This window comes from Petromyzon marinus, chromosome 55, assembly GCF_048934315.1.
Source record: "Petromyzon marinus isolate PM22_M1 ecotype Great Lakes invasive population chromosome 55, UKy_Petmar_22M1.pri1.0, whole genome shotgun sequence".
Lineage (NCBI taxonomy): Eukaryota > Metazoa > Chordata > Hyperoartia > Petromyzontiformes > Petromyzontidae > Petromyzon > Petromyzon marinus.
The window spans coordinates 3,688,575-3,695,195 of NC_133721.1; positions in this window are offsets into that span (position 1 = coordinate 3,688,575).

A 6,621-nucleotide genomic window follows, 5' to 3' on the forward strand; every position below is an offset into this window, starting at 1 on the left:
CTCCTGTTTGATTTGTACTAGGTGCCTCGGTGAATGTGTATGCTCTGACTTTAACATAACTATTTCTGTGACCAGTTACAAGCTAATCACTCAGCTATTTCAATGCTAAATTCTATGCTAATTCCTTTGTCAAGGGGTGCCTCTGCGAATGTGTATGCTTTAACTTTAACATAGCCATTTCTGTGACCAGTCACAAGCTAATCACTCAGCCATTTTAATGCTAAATTATATGCTAATTCCTTTGTCAAGGCGCTTTGTTTCTTCTCACACAGCTTAAAGGTCGTGATCTGAGCGTGGCTTTTTCACTCCAGAGCTGTTCTACCAGACAGTCTCGTCCCTTCACCTGATGAAGGCCGCTTGTGTTGTGGCCGAAACGTCGTGAGAATATTATTGTTATTTTATTTTATCAATTTATTATTTTATTCTCATTCTACGTGACTTTACCGAAAGAACCAAAGAAGATGAATCCTTGCAGTCACGAAAGCTTTAAATCGGAGTATGTTTTTTGTTTGCATTTTGACTGCAGGTATTGTGGCTAATGCAGACATGAATCCTCGTAAAAAGGTTTCAGTTTTGTTGCCAGAAAAAAGGGGAAAAAACCCTATTATTACATTTTGGTACTGGCAAAAGGAGGTCTAATGATGTAGATGCTCACCCCGAGCCCTCATTACTTTGATAGTGCATTGTCTTTGAGCTGTACGCCTTTTGGCGTCATCTGGTCGAGCACCAATTGGGTCGAGGCTCAAAAGAAAGCCGTCCCTTGGTGTGGATCAATCAGTTTCAAGGACAATGCATATATTATCATAGTATGTGTTTTGTTTGCATTTTGACTGCAGGTATTGTGGTTAATGCAGACATGAATCCTTGTAAAAAGGTTTCAGTTTTGTTGCCAGAAAAAAGGGGAAAAAACCCTATTATTACATTTTGGTACTGGCAAAGGAGGTCTAATGATGAGTATTGCAGTGCTGCGTGGTTAGTCCACACCTCGAATTCCCGTCCATAAAGGTATGGGTGAAATTGCTGCACAAAATGCACAATGGCCAGGAGTTCTCTCCTGGTTACGCAGTAGTATCGTTCGGCCGATGACAATACCTGGCTGCTATATGCTGTTACTAACTCTCTGCCCGACGCACCTGAGATAAGATTGCCCCAATCCCCACATTGCTTGCATCCGTATCTAGCATGACGGGCAATGAAAAATTTGGGTATACCAATGGTGGCACCTCTGTGAGGAGTGTTCACAGATTTTCAAAAGCCCTGTCCTCTTCTGAACATCATTGGAACTTCTGTGCCTTAGTCGTGAGTGCGTGTAGGGGTTTTGCAATTGCCACAAAATCCTGTATGAATCAACGGTAACAGGAAACAAGGCCTCTTAATCTTCTGACATCTGCCATGGATACGGGGGTTGGCCATTCTCTAAAACACCATGTTTTCTCGCGATCAGTCACCACCCTCGTTGCGCTGACTATGTGCCCCAGGTATCTGACGGAAGCCTGTGAGAGATGGCATTTAGAAGGCTTGAGTTTCAAATGTGCTTCCCTGATACGTGAGAAAACCAGCCTCAATCGGTGGAAGTGTTCTTGGAAGGATCGTATAAACACAATTATGTTGTCCAAATATTTGGGCAAAAAAACCATTGGACACCCATTAGACCTAGTTCCATGAGCCGTTGTAATGTGGCTGGGGCCGTGTATAATCCCATGGGGAGACAGTTAAACTAAAATAACCCCTGAATTGTCCTAAAGGCATTCTTGTTTTTCGAATCCTTATCCAACGGTAGTTGCCAAAACCCAGATGATAGTTCCAATGTAGAAAAGTATTTGGCACCCGCTAAGGCATCCAAGGCATCGTGAATCTGGGGTAGCAAATAAGCATCCACCATTGTGACCTTATTCAGTCGACAGAAGTCGATGCAAAACCGATATGAGCTGTCTGATTTATTTACCAGGACGATAGGGGCCCCCCCATGGGCCCGTGGATGGTGAAATAATATCGGCTTTTAAGATCTCGTCGATCGCGTTTTGTACGCGAGCTTTCTCGACCAGTCCCATGCGATATGAATTTTGGTGGATGGGGGGCTTCTTTCCTGTCTCTTTGTGGTGTGACATTAAATTAGTATGCCCTAAATAATACGGTATTTTATTAAATATATCCTCAAAATCATGTACAAATTTCCAAAGGGCCTGATATTGTAGCTCGGATAAGTTAGCATCCTGTGCTGTCATAACTTCTAGCCAAGCAGGATCAGTTTAATCCTCCATTATTCCCACCTGCACTTCATCGTCCCCTGCTGGCATGGGCCGCACATGCGCCAAAACTATTCCCCCATGTAAAGTGACAGGTGTGTTTGCCATTTTTAAAACTTGTATAAGTATTTTCTGGTTGTAACACAAGATGGTCTCTGCACCTGCCAGGGCGTGTCGGTCCATGATCACCATCGCCGGTGATACTAATATAGGTATGTCCAGTCGAGCTGTCACCTACAGAGTGCGATATCTAAGGGGAATCAAGATTTGTGATGCCGGAGGTAGTGTCAGCGTTTCTTTGACAACTGCCTGCACCTGAGCCAACGTACGGGTCCCATTATTATCCATTATCCAGGCATTTCGATGCATCCCTGGTCCATAACAATTTTGATCGGGAATTGATTTCAATAGTCTGTCCCCAGCAAACAGGGAACCATTAATGTGTTGTAGACGAGTATGACCAGTTCTGCACAGATTTTGGTCTTCAACTGTCCCAAAATTCCCATTTTTTACCTATTTGCCACTACGTAGGATGATTGTATGGGTCGCAATCGCTGAGCCCTGTAGGGAAGCATATAACAAAAACGTGCAGAGATATAATAGTCCACTGATGCTCCTGTATTTACCAGCATCCAAACTTCAATTACATCGGAGGTGTGCATTGCACAGCTCCAGTGCTCCACCTCTAAGACTGCGGTCATTCCTGTAGGGAAGCATATAACAAAAACGTGCAGAGATATAATAGTCCACTGATGCTCCTGTATTTACCAGCATCCAAACTTCAATTACATCGGAGGTGTGCATTGCACAGCTCCAGTGCTCCACCTCTAAGACTGCGGTCATTACCGCTGGGCCTAGCATGTTTCGCGCCAATTCCGCTCCGATGGCGGCTATTGGTGTCGTTCCCGCAAAATGTAATTCTACTCCCTCCGGAGGTTGCCCTTCTCCGTCCCTTTGTATTTCTGGCGATTTCAAAGCCTCCGATAGGCTTACCGGCCCAGGGAGGGTGGATCCGTCAATCGTGGTGCCGCACTCTCACTCATCAACAGTGCTGGCTCCTCCATCCCCGGAGCCGATGTCTCTAGCGCTCCATCATGGGCGGCGACCATCTTGGCCGTTTCTGTTATTTCTGTTGTCCGTGGCGTGGAATTTCCCGCTCGAACCGAAAGAGAAGAATAAAAAGGAGCAGCCGCGAATGCCAAGGGCGCCGTCGCCGGGCTAATAGCCATTTTGTCTTCACGCAACTGTTGCAGGAGTAGTGTTACCGCAGAGGCGGTAACACTACTCCTGCAACCCAGCCGCCCCCACTCACCTCCCCCCCTCCTTCTCCTCCTGCACCAACACCACCACCACAGCTTCCTGCATTTCAATTAATTGTTTCCTTTGAGTACGGGCGGTGGTGGGGGGTAGTGATGGTGGCCGGGAAGTTGGCAGCGTGACAATCCGTGGGTGGCCGCCTCGTACGTGGTACCAGGAGGCATCTCCCAGCTAACCACACCCCCACCCACAACTACAACAATGCAGGGGGCCAGCCACTGTGGGTGTTAGTGTGTTTTCGAGGGAGTGTGCGGGGTATGGGAGGGAGTGTGTGGTTGGGAGTTTGTGGGTGGGTGTTTGTGGGTGGGAGTGTGTGGTTGGGAGTGTGTGGGTGGGAGTGTGTGGGTGGGAGTGTGTGGGTGGGTGTGGGTGTTTGTTGTGGGTAGGAGTGTGTGGGTGGGAGTGTGTGGGTAGGTGTTTGTGGGTGGGAGTGTGTGGGTATTTGTGGCTAGGAGTGTGTGGGTGGGAGTGTGTGGGTGGGAGTGTGTGGGTGTTTGTGGTTAGGAGTGTGTGGTGGGAGTGTGTGGGTGGGAGTCTGTGGGTGGGTATTTGTGGGTGGCAATGTGTGGGTGGGAGTGTGTGGGTGGGTGTTTGTGGGAGTGTGTGGGTGTGGATGTCTTGGTGTGAGAGAGTGTTGTTCAATAGTTAGCGCGCTGCGCTACATCTGTCCCGTGACCTTCTGCCAGCAGTGAACCTTCCTCACCTCACGCGGCCTCAACATCCAGGTTCAAGTGCTGCGGTGACGTCATCGCCACTTCGTGGCGAACGGCGGCTGTTGCTGTTTGCGTGAGGAGCGGTGGCGCAGTGGTTTGCGCCCTGCGCCGTGAACCCGATGACCCGAGTTTGATTCTCGCTCATGGCGTGAGTAACAAATATCCAAAACCCATTCCTTGGCCTCCCCCTAGGTCGACTCAGCCTCACACGGGTACATGTGCCTAAGAGACACAGCGGGCGACGTAGCCCAGAGGCAAGTGCTGGGTTCGGCCCGGCCTGGCCCGGCCCTGGCTGGCCCGACCTAGCCCGGTCTGGCTGGGCCTGGCCTTACCTGACCTGGCCTGGCCCGGCCCAGCCCGACCTGGCCTGACCTGGCCTGGCCCGGCCCAGCCTGACCTGACCTGACCTGGCCCAGCCTGACCTGACCTGGCCCAGCCTGACCAGACCTGGCCTGGCCTGACCTCACCTGGCCTGGCCCGGCCCGGCCTGACCTGACCTGGCCTGACCAGACCTGGCCTGACCTAACCTGACCTAACCTGACCTAACCTGACCTAACCAGACCTGACCTGGCCTGGCCCAGCCTGACCTGACCTGACCTGGCCTGGCCCGGCCCAGCACGACCTGGCCTGGCCTAACCTAACCTGGCCTGACCTAACCTGGCCTGACCCGGTCTGGCCCAGCCTGACCTGACTTAACCTGGCCCAGCCCGGCCCAGCCTGACCTGGCATGGTCCGGCCACCCCGGTGAATACCGCGAGTGCACAAACCACGGTCATGCCGTGCGCCACGTTTTGGGAAGGGATCACGCGGACGTCGTTCTACCCTAGTAGGCCACCGTGCGCGACGGGCGGCCACGCTCCACGCTCCGCATGTCGCCTCGGAAGATGAAGGGCGACACGCGGCGCGAGATGCCTCGATTGGGGATTTGCGTGCGGCGCCGGTCGCCACCCGCCCGTGAGGCCGCCACGGACTCCCCGTGGTGACCGCCGCGTGCTGTAGGAGGCGCTGGAGACGGCACCGTGAGCACGGAGACGTAACGACCACAACAGGGGGGAGGAGGAGGGATGGGGGTGGGGGGCTATGACTGTGGGCATCCATCCCTCTCCTTTCGTCTCGCTACTACCGATGTTTTTAACCCCGTTTCACAATAATATGTTAGCCTATAACTATATATAGATTGTTTTAGTTGCACACGTGTATTGGGGGTTTGGAAGTGTTAGTGAAACGATTTAAAGGTAACAATACTCATAACGATACAACAATATTTAAAGCTTTCGTGACTGCAATGATTCATCTTCTTTGGTTCTTTCGGTAAAGTCACGTAGAATGAGAATAAAATAATAAATTGAAAAAATAAAATAACACAATAATATTCTCACGACGTTTCGGCCACAACACAAGCGGCCTTCATCAGGTGAAGGGGACGAGACTGTCTGGAGGACAGCACTCCAGTCTCGTCCCCTTCACCTGATGAAGGCCGCTTGTGTTGTGGCCGAAACGTCGTGAGAATATTATTGTGTTATTTTATTTTTTCAATTTATTATTTTATTCTCATTCTACGTGACTTTACCGAAAGAACCAAAGAAGATACAACAATACTTACAACAATACTCACGATACTCACAACCCTACTCACGATACAATGCTACTCACAACGATACTTACAACAATACTCACGATACTTACAACGATACTCACAACGCTACTCACAACAATATTCACAACAATTAAGTCATTGTGCCTCTTTATTTTCGTGCCGGCCCCATGGGTCTCGGATTTCCTCAAAGGCGCGTGGGAGTAGATCGCGGTTATTGATAGGATATTGATACGATATTGATACGGTATTGATACGATAGCCAGACGCGTGGATCGGGCTTGGTCCATGGTAGACCACAGGTTTTTTTAATGAATAAAAAATAAATCCACAATTTTTCTTGGCACGTTTGTGTCTTGTTTATCTGTTAATTCGCCTCCCCCTCCACCCCCCCACTGGGCCCCTACGCATCACGTAGCGCTGCCACGCACCGCCCCATCGTGGCGCCCCTGCACGTGCACTCGGATAACATGTTGTGGAAATCGCCTTAAATTAAAACGCCGCATTCGGCCCCAATCTCAGCACTAGAGCATCTGAGCTATCAGCTTGGCGACAGGGAAGAAGACTGTAGCACGTGCAGTGGGGTCCATTCCTAACCCTTAGAACGGTCTTAAATACCTGAGCCCAGAAAGGCAATGACCTGGCCAACCTCTGCCCCCTCCCCCAAAGGAAATACCTCACCCCCACCTGCTCCGATGAGTCGATGCCCCAAAAAATGACGATGTTTGCAATGATGTGAGTGAGGATGTGG